The sequence below is a fragment of the Lepus europaeus genome, chromosome 21 (genome assembly GCF_033115175.1).
Source record: "Lepus europaeus isolate LE1 chromosome 21, mLepTim1.pri, whole genome shotgun sequence".
NCBI lineage: Eukaryota > Metazoa > Chordata > Mammalia > Lagomorpha > Leporidae > Lepus > Lepus europaeus.
In genome coordinates, this window is record NC_084847.1 from 24,321,289 (window position 1) to 24,335,477 (window position 14,189).

The window sequence follows — 14,189 nt, forward strand, 5'->3', positions numbered from 1 at the left end:
TCACACTCCACAGCAAGAGTGACTTACTTCCTCAAAACACTTGGTTTGGCTTCAGCATTCTTCAGATTATGCGATATAAGCCAGAAAAACTGAAGGGGATTTCCCAGCTGGCTCAAAACCCAATGTGTTAGTAGCCTCTATAAATTCACGCTACTGTGCAATCAACATTCAATTATATCTATGCTCAGGAAAAGGGAACAAATAACTCAAAATTCAATTTTGAAATGACGATGCATGCAAATTAACATGCCATGGCCCTGCCTGAGCAGGCAGAGTGAGAAGACTCAGGAAGAGGCTTAGCTGTCCTTACACACCACCCATCCTCAATGCATGTGCCCCTTGTCTGAAGTATTAGCAGTCTTCTGATTCAGAGCAATTGTCATCACACCGCGGCATGCATGCATGCTGGGGTTCTCAGAAGGGGCTTCAGCAGTCACGCGTACTCAACACTCAATCTCACCCAGGCAGCCAACGGATTAAGGCAAAACCAAGAGCTATGCTAACAGAGGCTCAAAATTAACACCCCCAAACCACAGCCTCCCAGAGAACCAGACTTTGAGCAGAACTGCTCAGGTTACAAATAAGAAGACAGGGAGCCAATGCCCCAGTGTTCCCTTCCCGTCTGCCTATTCCACATGGAGCCGCCAAAACCATTTCCTTTTCATTGGGTTACAGCAATGAGCTTGAGTCAACACTCACACACCCCATCACCTGCGGCCCACGCCTGAGTGCTCACAGGCATTCATCTACCTCAGAGGTGTGCAAGAGCTTCCTTTCTGCCAGCCCACTCTTCTCCATATCCTCTCCTTTACCCCTACAGTGAGAGCTGACTGCATGTAAAAACGGCAACAAGACCAGACTCCAATGTGTTGTAGATCAGACCGTAACAGAGCAGAGGCCTCCACGAGGTGCTTTCCTTGTGTGGAAACAGAACTTCCACCATCAGTGGATAAACCAGCACTTCCTAGGATGGGTACCAATTACAGAGCTGAGGCAGACTTGCACAAGCCCACCTGTCTAAACTAGCACATGCAGGGCCACAATCGAGCAGCGCCAGGCACAGCTGTCCCTCCCACACTGTGGTCACACAGTATGACGGCTGCAGTAACAACTGGACTGACACAGGGAGTGGTGGATTAGTGCACAATAGGTTTTTTTGTTTGTTTTAGATTCTATTTATTTATTTGAGAGGCAGAGGTGAAGGAGAGCTCTTCCATCCACTGGTTCACTCCCCAGGTGGCCACAACAGCCAGAGCTGTGCCCATCCAAAGCCAGGAGCAGAAGCTTCTTCCGGGTCTCCCACATGGGTGCAGGGGCCCAAGCACTTGGGCCATCTTCTACTGCTTTCCCAAGCCACAGCAGAGAGCTGGATTGGAAGTGGAGCAGCCAGGACTCGAACCAGTGCCCATATGGATGCCGGCACTGCAGGCGGCGGCTTTACCCACTGCATCACAGCACTGGCCCCAATGCGCAACAGCTTTGGCACTGGTAAGTTTCAGGGATGTTCTTATCTGAATTCTTTATTTATGATAAAAATTAGCCCTCTACTTCTCTTCCAAACCTCAACATTAGTTTAATTGAAAAATATTCTTCACTTTCCTACAATTGCAAACAAAGCTATTTTACTAAAAACTACAACTTTTTCAAATGCAGAAATAAACTGGAAATTGAGACTAAAGAAGGAGTAAACCAGAGGATGGAAGACCTCTTACTGTCTCTCCCTCTCTATCACTCTGCCTTTCAAATACATTTTTTTAATTAAAATTTAAAAAAAAAAAGCCTCACTATATTCATTGACTGACTCTGTAAGTAAATGCTACAAATTTAAACTTCTAAAATGAACTTGGGGGCAGGCATTTGGGGTACCAGCTAAAATGCCAGTAGGGGGGCCAGCGGTGTGGCGTAGTGGGTAAAGCCGCCGCCTGCAGGGCCAGCACCCTATATGGGTGCCAGTACGAGTCCCGGTTGCCCCACTTCTGATCCAGCTCTCTGCTATGGCCTGGGAAAGCAGTAGAAGATGGCCCAAGTTCTTGGTCCCCTGCACCTGCATGGGAGGCCGGGAAGAAGCTCCTAGCTTCTAGCTTTGGGTCGGTGCTGCTCCAGCTGTTGCAGCCAATTGAGTAGTGAACCAGTGGATGGAAGACCTCTCTCTCTGTGGCTCTCCTTCTCTCTCTGTGTAACTGTGACTTTCAAATAAATATATATTTTTTTTTTGACAGGCAGAGTGGACAGTGAGAGAGAGAGACAGAGAGAAAGGTCTTCCTTTGCTGTTGGTTCACCCCCCAATGGCCTCTGCGGCCGGCGCACAGCGCTGATCCGAAGCCAGGAGCCAGGTGCTTCTCGTGGTCTCCCATGCGGGTGCAGGGCCCAAGGACTTGGGCCATCCTCTATTGCACTCCCGGGCCACAGCAGAGAGCTGGCCTGGAAGAGGAGCAACCGGGACAGAATCTGGCACCCCGACCAGGACTAGAACCTGGTGTGCAAGTGCCGCAAGGCGGAGGATTAGCCTATTGAGCCACGGCACTGGCCTAATCTTTTTTTTTTTTTTTTTTTTTTTTTTTTTTTACAGGCAGAATTAGTGAGAGAGAGAGACAGAAAGAGAGAGAAAGGTCTTCCTTTCATTGGTTCACCCCCCAAATGGCCGCTATGGCCAGCGCTGCAGCGACTCGAAGCCAGGAGCCAGATGCCTCCTCCTGGTCTCCCATGCAGGTGCAGGGCCCAAGCACTTGGGCCATCCTCCATTGCCTTCCCGGGCCACAGCAGAGAGCTGGACTGGAAGAGAGGCAACCGTGACAGAATCCGGTGCCCTGACCGGGACTAGAACCCGGGGTGCCGGCACCGCAGGCAGAGGATTAGCCAAGTGAGCCATGGCGCTGGCCTAAATAAATAAATCTTAAAAAAAGAAAATACGCCAGTTGGGATGCCCATATCCCATATCAGAGGGTCTGAGTTCAAGTCCCAGTTCTGCTTACAATCCAGCTTCCTGCTAACATGCACTCCAGGAGGCAGCAAGTGATGGCTCAAGTACCTGGGTCCCTGTCACTTACATAGGAAATTTCAGGCTCCTGGCTTTTGCTTGGCCCAGCCCTGTCTGTTGTGGCATTTGGGGGAACGAAACAGCAGTGGATAGAAGATCTCTCTCTCTTTCAAATAAATAAAAAAATAGGGGGCCGGCGCTGTAGCACAACGGGTTAACACCCTGGCCTGAAGCACCGGCATCCCACATAGGCATCAGTTCAAGCCCTGGCTGCTCCTCTTCCAATCCAGCTCTCTGCTATGGCCTGGAAAAGCAGTAGAGGATGGCCCAGGTCCTTGGACCCCTGCACCCGCGTGGGAGACCCAGAAGAGGCTCCTGGCTTCGGATTGGCCCAGCTCTGGCCATTGCAGCCAATTGGGGAGTAACCATCAGATGGAAGACCTCTCTCTCTCTCTCTCTGCTTCTCCTCTCTCTATGTAACTCTGACTTTCAAATAAATAAATAAAATCTTTAATAAAAAAAAAGTTCAAAATAAAATAGAATTAATTTCTATACATAAAAGACTGCTTGGACTAGTTTATAAATCAAGTGTGACATACCACTTCATTTGAAAAAAGGATTTGCTGCTACAAATTAAAAGGCTATGGGGAAAATAAAATAAATAAAAAATAAAAAGGCTATGGGAAGATACAGAAGAATTAAGGAAATAACAGGTTAAAGCAAATCATTGCCAAAATCAATCAATCAATCAATCAAGAAATATCTGCTGGGCCACCGCTGTGGCTCACTTGGTTAATCCTCCGCCTGTGGTGCCGGCATCCCATATGGGTGCTGGGTTCTAGTCCTGGTTGCTCCTCTTCCAGTCCAGCTCTCTGCTGTGGTCCGGGAGGGCAGTGGAGGTGGTCCAAGTGCTTGGGCCCCTGCACCCGCATAGGAAACCAGGAAGAAGCACCTGGCTCCTGGCTTCAGATCGGCACAGTGCCGGCCGTAGCGGCCATTTGGGGAGTGAACCAACGGAAGGAAGACCTTTCTCTCTGTCTCTCTCACACTGTGTATAACTCTGTCAAATAAAATTAAAAAAAAAAAAATCTGTTGAGCTAAAATCAGTAATTTAGTTAAAATAAACCAGTAGTCCCTCTGGAGCCAAAATGGGTTCCTGCAAACTAGGAGACATCTTCAAATCATACTCACAGTTCTTCACAACCTTGCCTTGTGTGCAATCATTTTAAGCTTTTCCAGCAGAGCCCAGAAAAACCTGAGCTCATCACATCCAGGCAATCAGCCACCAGTTCACTTCACACTGGTTCTTGAGACAGAAGGTCTGCGATGATGATTATGGGCAAGTTTCCACCAGCTCCCAGAAGAATCCCACTCCATCCACATTCTCAGTCCCACCTCCTCTACACACTCCTGAACAACCAGAGAAGCTAAGCCTCCTGCAAAAGTGGGAAGACTGAGGCACCCAAGAATCACAGATGGGTGCTCCCATCAAATGATGGTTCCATGAAAAAGGAAACCCAGTGGCATCACCAGGCGTTTCTGCACAAGCGTAAACGACATGCTGTTTGCATTTTCAATCATTTCCCTAACTGCAACACAAGTGCCTGCCTCACCAGTAGGAGGACCAGATGAGAGAATTTTCTGATTTGTAGGTATAGTCATTCTCAGTTTTTCTTGGTCTTAGACACCAAGTGAAAGCAGACCAAAGCAAGACCAATGCAAAACAAGAGACATGGCCAGGCCTACTTTGAAACTAGAGACTCAAGCCCTCTGGCATAAAGCTTCAGCCCAAACTTATCTAGGGGAGTTTTTCAGATTAGACTTCAAAATCAAAGTGTGTGCATTTACGGGGCTGGGGCAGGGAGAAGGGAGGAGGTGGCCAAGACTTTGCCTGTATCGTACAATCAGAAGAAAGGCAGAAAGACAGAAAAGAAACATTTAAGCTCTGCAAATGGGTCAAGGCTACTGGAGAACCCTTTTTCCCCACTGGCAAGAAAGCCACTGGAACCTTTTCTGGCTATTGCAAGCAAGTGGTACAGGCAGAATACGGACCTTGGTGGGCTAAGGAGTCAATGGCAAGTGAGGAAGTGGTAATACTCCTCATGGACTTCACTTTCGAGAAATCAAAGACTACACAAAACAAAAACCAGAGCCACTGTGTGGAAGGGAAAGAGGGCTTCAGTTCCCAAAGGCTAGTCAAACTCTGCTTCTTGCACTGCACTTGAGGAAGAACACTCAGAATGACTCAGATATATCTGATGCTACCTTAGCCTTGGGACTGCTTCTTAGCCTCAGGCCCTAAAGAACTAAAAGATTAGCTTAAAACCAAGTGAGACACAGTCACACACAAAACACCAGTTGGAGCATAGATATAAAACATGAGAAGTGAAACAGTAAAGTATTACAGCAGGGTAGGAAAACTTTTCTAGAACATATAAAGGAAAAGACCAATAAACTGGAATGTTCATCAGGTGGCATGACAGACAGACTGTAAAGAACATCACAAAACAGAAGATATTTGCTTCCCTACTAAATATGCCAATGTTAATTCACAATAAAGTGCATAATACCTGTTAACCACCAGGACAGTAGTTAAATGGAAAAAAATATTTTTCTAATATATACCTGCAGAGGATTTGTTAACTTTAGATAATAAACAGGAAAATTATATTGAATTTTTTTTTGTATAGGGACCATATAACATTGCTGTGTATACTCAACCCAAGTACTGTGTCAATTTCATGTTATTTCTTTTATATTACTTCAATATCTTCACTTTACCCCACATAATTAGAACATATACTGGCCCTATCTCAGTGTACAGCAATCTGATCATGGATTGACATGTGAATGACATAGTAGACAAATTACAACATACTTATTAATGCAAAAAAAAAAGAAGATATTTACAATATGGATAACTGATGGAGAATTCATAAGGGGACAAAATAGTCTCTACAAATCAATAAAGGAAAGAGAAATGACTTTGGACACTTAAGAGAGTGTTCAAGTAACTATTCTCATTAGCCATCAGGGAAACAAACTAAAAACAAGATAGGGCCACCATCCCCCAGAATAGTTTTATAAAAAAAAAATTTTTAAGATTTATTTTAGGAGCCGGCACTGTGGCGTAGCAGGTAAAGCCTCCACCTGCAGTGCCAGCATCCCATATGGACGTCAGTTCAAGTCCCGGCTGCTCCGCTTCCAATTCAGCTCTCTGCTGTGGCCTGGGAAAGCAGTAGAAGATGGCCCAAGCCCTTGGGCCCCTGCACTTACATGGGAGACCCGGAAGAAGCTCCTGGCTCCTGGCTCCTGGCTCCTGGCTTTGGATCGGCACAACTCCACAGTTGCAGCCAATTGTAGAGTGAACCAGCAGATGGAAGACCTCCCTCTCTCCCTCCCTCCCTCCCTCTCTCTCTGCCTCTCTTCTCTCTCTGTGTAACTCTGACTTCAAGTAAATAAATAAATCTTTAAAAAAAAAAAAAAAAGGATTCATTTTATTTTTATTTGAAAAGCAGAGTAACAGAGAGAGAAATGGAATTAGACAAAGAGATCTTCCATCTGTTGATTCACTCCCCAAAAGGCCACAACAAGTGGGGCTGGGCCAGGCTAAAGTCAGGAGCCTGGAATTGCATCCAGGTCTTCCACCTGGGTAGCAGGGGCCTAAGTACTTGAACCAGTTTCCCCGGCCTTTCCAGGCATATTAGCAGGGAGCCGCACTGGAAGCAGAACAGCCAGGAATCAAACCAATGCTCCAAGAGAGGATGCCCATATTGCAGGTGGTAGCTTAACCCACTGCACTGCAACACTGGCCCTGGCTAAAATTTAAAAAGATGGACAGTAACAAGTGCTGATGAGGATGGGAAAGAACAGGAATATACACATGTCACTGGCAGAGCATAAACTGGTATAACCACTCTGGAAAACTGTTTGACAGTTAACCATATACATATCTTACTACCCTGCATTTCTACTCCCAGTTATATATGTAACAGAAATTTGTACATATACACCAAAAGATATAGACACAAATGAACTACTAGACATAATATCCAAAAAATTCAAAAGAACCCAATTGTCCATCATCAGCAAAATGGATAAAATGTGGTTTATTCATACAGGACATTACAAGACAACAAGGACGAATGAATATTACTACATGCAACAACAGAAATCTCAGAAACACAATGTTGAGTAAAAAAAGTCAGAACACAGCCTTCCATTATGCATTTTATATTAATCTATAGAAACAAGTGAGACTAATATACAGGGTTGGAACACTGGTTACCTTTGGGGAGGAGAGACTCGGGGACTCTGGTTCTTGATCTGAGTGTAGCTACATGAAAATTATTGCTTTACATTATAATTTCTGTACCTTATTTCTAAACTTCAATTTTTAAAACTTAATGTTATGGGGGCTGGCGCTGTGGTGTAGTGGGATAAAGCCTCCACCTGTGGTGCCAGCATCCAATATAGGTGCCAGTTCGAGTTCTGGCTGCTCCTCTTCAGATCCAGCTCTCTGCTATGGCCCCAGAAGGCAATGGAAGATGGCCCAAGTGCTTGGGCCCCTGCACCCACATGGAAGACCTGGAAGAAGCTCCTGGCTCTTGGCTTTAGATCAGCCCAGCTCCAGCCACTGCAGCCATCTGGGGATGAACCAGTGGATGGGAGACCTCTCTCTGTAACTCTACCTCTCAAAATAAATAAATAAAATATTAATTATATTTATTTTTAAACTTTGGCTCAGATTTTCAAACTCTAAGCTTAGAAACTGTTTTTCAGGGTCTCAGCTGTGTCACAGCAGGTTAAATCACCAACTGCAACACCAGCATCCCATATGGGTACTGGTTCAAGTTCCAGTTGCTCCACTTCTGATCCAGCTCTCTGCTAATGCACCTTGTAAAGCAGATGACCCAAGTGCTTGGGTCCCTGCCAGCCAGACAGGAGACCTGGAAGAAGCTCCTGGCTTCCAGCTTTGGCCAGGCCCAGCCTTAGCCATTGGGGACAACTGGGGAGTGAACCAGATGACAGAAGATCTCTTTGTCTCTTCTTTCTAACTCTTTTTTTTTTTTTTTTTTTTTTGACAGGCAGAGTGGACAGTGAGAGAGAGAGAGACAGAGAGAAAGGTCTTCCTTTTTGCCATTGGTTCACCCTCCAATGGCCACTGCAGCCGGCTTATCGCGCTGATCTGAAGCCAGGAGCCAGGTGCTTCTCCTGGTCTCCCATGCGGGTGCAGGGCCCAAGGACTTGGGCCATCCTCCACTGCACTCCCTGGCCATAGCAGAGAGCTGGCCTGGAAGAGGGGCAACCAGGACAGAATCCGGCGCCCCAACTGGGACTAGAACCCGGTGTGCCGGTGCCGCAAGGCGGAGGATTAGCCTGTTAAGCCACGGCGCCGGCCTCTTCTCTCTAACTCTTTCCAATAACTTTAATTGTGTTTTTCCTCTGAAAGCACAACTATGCAAAGCAACCTGGGGCCAGGCAGGAAGCATGCAAGGAACAGTCTAAGTGTGAGACTGCTGGATTCCCAGGAACCATCGCCTATTTGTCCCCAGAGCTGCCAGCATGGCAACACAAGGTATAACAACCCCGTAAGTCTCTGTCCTTCCCCAAGAGTTGCCTGGCTCACCTCAATAGCAAATGGCACACAGATTCTAAAAGGTTGGGCAGGATGCCGAATTAAGCTTAGCTCAGGATATACTCCTGTAGAGCTATGTATCTAAAACAAACCAGTTTTCTGTTTCAGAAACAGTTGAAATACCTGCAAAGTTGACAAAGCCTTCTTCAACAGTGCCTGCCTTGATTTTATCTGCTCTTTTTATCGCATTGCTCAGGGGTCAGCAGATCAGAGACCTGTGCTACTGACTCATCTACTAAGCAACTACTAAGTCAACCAAGACCCATAATCACGTAATTAAAAAAAACCTGAAAGAAGAGGAAAGGTTATGTAACTTGAAATCTCCTCTGATTCTCCCTCATATCCTCTATGCTCACAACAGATGTCATCAGGTCTGCTAACTCCTGCTTCATAGTATTTCTTAGAATTGTACCTTTTCCGGGGACGGCACTATGGTCTGCAGTACCCATATGGGTACTGGTTTGAGTCCCAGCTGCTCTACTTCCAATCCAGCTCTCTGCTGTGGCCTGGGAAAGCAGTAGAAGATGGCCCAAGTCCTTGGGACCCTGCACCTGCATGGGAGACCTGGAGGAGGCTCCTGGCTCCTAGCTTCAGATCAGTGCATCTCTGGCCATTGTGGCCAATTGGGGAGTGAACCAGCAGTTGGAGGATCCTCTCTCTCTCTCTCTCTGCCTCTTCTCTCTCTCTGACTCTTTCAAATAAATAAACAAATCTTTAAAAAAAAAAAAAAAGTGTACCTTTTCCCTCACCACTATTTCTACCAAGCCCTAATGACCAGCTGCCTAGATTACTGTAACTTCTTTTACCTGGTTGCCTTAATATCAGCTCTTGCAGTTCCAATTCATTCTGTCTTTCAGCACCAGATAAAATCTACTAAACACAGACTTGTTGTCACAGAACAACTGTTTGTTCTAAACCCAGCTTTAAAGCATCTTTTCTTTTTAAATTGATTTTTTCTTTTTAAGATTTATTCATGGGGCTGGCACTGTGGTAAACTGGGTGAAGCCGCTGCCTGCAGTGCGGGCATCCCATATGGGCGCCAGTTCAAGCCCCGGCTGCTCCACTTCCAATCCAGCTCTCTGCTATGGCCTGGAAAAGCAGTAGAAGATGGCCCAGGTGCTTGGGCCCCTGCATCTGCGTGGGAGACCTGAGAGAAGCTCCTGGCTCCTGGCTTCAGATCGGCCCAGCTCCAGCCATTGCAGCCAACTGGGGAATGAACCAGTGGATGGAGGACCGCTCTCGCTCTCGCTCTCTGCCTCTCCTTCACTGTGTAACTCTGACTTTCAAATGAATAAATAAATGAACAAGAAAATGATTAAATCTCATTTTTAAAAAAGATTTAGTCATTTATTTGAAAGGCATAGTTCGAGAGAGGGAGAGACACAGGGACAGCTTCCATCTACTGGTTCACTCCTCAAATGGCCACAATGGCCAGAGGTGAGCTGGTCTGAAGCCAGGAGCTTCTTCCAGGTCTCCCACATGGGTGGCAGGGGTCCAAGGGCATGGGCCATCCTCCATTGCTTTCCCAGGCCTGTTAGCAGCGAGCTGGATTGGAAGTGAAGCAGCCAGGACTCAAACTGGAAGCAATATGAGATGCCAGCACTACAGAAGGCAGCTTTACCCGCTAAACCACAGTGCTGGCCTCAAAGCAACTTTAAATCTTGATCAACTGAGAAATTCAGTGATTTGTTCAACAAATGAACGCAATAAGCACTATGTGATTGACAGTGCTTAAATTAAGCCCCCTGAGATACAAAAGTGAGTAAGATGGTCCCTGACTGCAAAGAACCAGGGGAAGTCCAGCCGGGGAGAGAATACAACTATGAATAAAAATGTAGGCCAGGATGGTTTGCATTCAATAGCAGTGGCATATGTGTAAATAGCCTCAGGAACCAAAAAAGAAAATACCACCTGTCTGAGGGAAAGTCTCACGGGGTGGTAATATATTTTGGGTTTTGAAGAATGAAGAGAAGTTTACCAGGAGGAAAAGAAGGCAGAAAGCAGGCTTCATTCAACACCACTCCCCACAGGAAGCCATGCTCCAAGCTGAGCACTCCTGGCCACGTACATAAACGTCCAGTACCACCTGCACTTGCTCCTGCTCTGCAAAGCACAGAGCCGTCTTCACAAAGTGCCCTATGCAGACTGCAGACGGATCCCCTCTTTGTTTTTCATCTCTTCTCTTTGTCTTGTACGCAATACCAGAGTTGTGCCCATGGACTAACCTCTGGTCATTTCAATACGACAAAATAGTTAAAGAACACAGGCTCCAGCGTCAGGTCCTGAGTTTGAATCCAAATCCACCTCACCCTTGGACTAGTTCTTCACTGTTATTTCCTCTTTTTGTGCACTACTGAGGACAGGAGGAGCACCTGAGGTGCTGGGTTGTCTTGAGGATTAAATAATCTGTGTACAGCAAAGGGTAAACACGATGCCAGCTATACAGTTAGGGCCAGAAGTCACAGGCATCACTGTTATACTTCACAGATGTTACATTTCTCTCTAACGAACATGAGCTGTCTGGGAAGAGACTCTGCCTAATATGTTTGTATTTTCTACATCATCTAGCATGGGCTGGTGCTCAAATATTTTACAGACTAAATTCAGGAATAAAAGGAACCAGAAGACTGTTTGTTAGTATCACTTTCAGTTTCTCAGGAATTCCTCCAAACTTAAGAGACATGTGACTGTTTAAATTTCTCCCTTTATGGGCTTCGACCATAGTGACCTTTACTCATAGCCTCAACAGATCTATTTCAAAAAGTCAAAGTGTGCTAATAGTTTAGCTAATAAAGCACTGAGTCAAGGTCCCTTAAAATTAGGCACCTAGATGATGCTTTTCTCAAATTCTGATTAAACCTGTAACATTTTATCAAATGGCCTGTAAAACAACCCCCTCTATAGCATAACTTCTTTACAAAATTGGTAGTAACAGACTTTCTCAGAGTTGTTTTTATTGAGCTTTCTGCCACCTTTTCCAGAAGAGTCACATTGGCTGTCTTCTGTATTCAGGTTCATGGCCTCTTGGATTCCAAAACTAACCAAAAAGGAGTCCCATTCACAGGTTCGGTCAGCAGGTCTAAGAGCATTTCATTGCTCTATCTGCTTGTATAAAAAGGTTTCTGAGAAAAGTGATTCCATCCTAGCTGCTGACCAAGGTTAACTAATGAGTATTCAAAAGCATACCTGGCATTACAACAGATGCCATTAGCAAAGAAATCCAATCTCACGTATACTGTCTCTGAAAGCTAACAGGATTATCACAGATGTCTAAGCTCTCAAGTGAACAGTCTCATTCTTCCCTACACCCTTCACTAGAGCAGAGCAGACAGACAAAAAAAAAAAAAGCTGTTAGACCTGCAGGCCTGAACGTAAGTATGCAATGAACTACTGAGGTTAAAATAACACACTCGGCTATCAGTGGGAGTGACACCTGCCTATCGCCTTCTTGCAGTCACCCAGCTCAACAGGCTGGAAAGCAGCAAAGCAGCCCAAGGAAGACCTGTCAGGAGAGCAACACTCAGAACCATCCTCCTCCCCACCTCTCCCAGCAGGTCCCAACCTGCAGATACTTCCCTTATAAAAAAAAAAAACCAACATATCATGCAGAAGTGGACATCTCACTGTAACTATAAGCAAAGTGGGAGAACCAGCTGACCCTTACAAGGCCCGCAGTCAGAGTGCAGTCACTGGAACCCGGAGGCACTGAACGTCTCACTCAAGGGCATACAGCTGGTGAGTGCGAGCCAGGCCTCCTGACTCCATCCTAGACACACCCTCGTAGACATCGTTTCCTTTTGCCTACTCGTGATAGAGCAGCAGGGGCAAGGCTAAACAGAGGGGAATGTTGAGGTCCTAATTAACCTAAAATTATGCCAAAGAATTGCAGGGAGGAGAAAAGGTCTCTACTGAAGCAAAGAAACAGAGCTCCAGCATGTTACAGGAGAGCCAGTGTGCGGCACAGGCACTGGCTACTAGACCAGCACGTCTGGAACTTACTACTACAGTTACCCATGTGCCTCCGAGGGCTCCTTGTCATCTCGCCTACAGCTTACACTTGTCATAACTTTGCACTCTATCTTCAGGCACATATTTAATATCTGATTAAAACTTTACATACAAAGCCGGCGCCGCGGCTCAATAGGCTAATCCTCTACCTTGCGGCGCCGGCACACCGGGTTCTAGTCCCGGTCGGGGCGCCGGATTCTGTCCCGGTTGCCCCTCTTCCAGGCCAGCTCTCTGCTATGGCCCGGGAAGGCAGTGGAGGATGGCCCAAGTGCTTGGGCCCTGCACCCACATGGGAGACCAGGAGAAGCACCTGGCTCCTGCCATCGGATCAGCACGATGTGCCAGCCGCAGCGCGCTGGCCGCGGTGGCCATTGGAGGGTGAACCAACGGCAAAGGAAGACCTTTCTCTCTGTCTGTCTCTCTCTCTCTCACTGTCCACTCTGTCAAAAAAAAAAAAAAAAAAAAAAAAAAAAAAAGAGAACTTTACATACAAAACATACGGCCAGCGCCGTAGCTTAACAGGCTAATCCTCCGCCTTGTGGCACTGGCACACCGGGTTCTAGTCCCGGTTGGGGCGCTGGATTCTATCCCGGTTGCCCCTCTTCCAGGCCAGCTCTCTGCTATGGCCCGGGAAGGCAGTGGAGGATGGCCCAAGTCCTTGGGCCCTGTACCCGCATGGGAGACCAGGAGAAGCACCTGGCTCCTGGCTTCGGATCAGCACGATGCGCCGGCTGCAGCGGCCATTGGAGGGTGAACCAACGGCAAAAAGGAAGACCTTTCTCTCTGTCTCTCTCTCTCACTAGCCACTCTGCCTGTCAAAAAAAAACACATAATCCTAGTCATTAGAGACACTTTTCTGCTTTAGTCCAAAACTACCCTGGAGTTGGTACATGGCAGTTGGTACAGAATTCTTCCAGTGCTTCTTGGGTCTGCACACAGGACCCAGCGAGATTTTCTCTTTTCCAAGACAAAAGGGATCTGATCACTGCTAAGGATTAGAAGCAGGATTAGAAGCAGGATGACTGCCAGGCATCTGGGCCAGAAAGCTCCGCTGGCCCCACTGTGGTGGTGACAAGGTCGAGGCGGCGTATTCTATCCCCCTGGGGACGGATCAGAGAAAAAGTCTTTGTATACAGAGGATGGCATCCTTTATGCTAGGAAAACCTATCCATGTACTACTGGACACTACAAGAGTCACCAAGGGACAGGTACCCAGATTTCAGAAATGTTAGACAACAAATCTAAAGACTACAGAGTCATAAGTAATGTTACACCGGATGCCAGCCTGCACTCTGTACTAGAAGGGACAAAAATGTTGCAAAGGTCATAACTGGGCCAATTGATTAACTGAAATGCAAAAAAAAAAACCCACAACTGAAGTGCAGATAGAGGAGTTAAAGGTGTAGATCGGTGCTGAATTAACTGAGGTGCTAAGTGTACTGCGGTGCTCCTTTAGAAATTCACAACATGAGGGCAATGGGCCACCACCTTGGCAACTTCAACCATTTAGAAAGAACGTGTTGTATGTGTGCCCATGCAAATGCATACGCAGAGAGACAGTGCCAG

The 14,189-nt window shown here is 46.6% G+C and overlaps 1 protein-coding gene across 2 annotated transcripts in view; it reads right to left on the reverse strand.

Annotated features, from left to right (window-relative positions):
- Window positions 1–14,189, reverse strand: part of LOC133750211 (exportin-6) — a 123,467-nt gene that overhangs the window by 84,199 nt on the left and 25,079 nt on the right. The gene's annotated exons all lie outside the window — the stretch shown is intronic.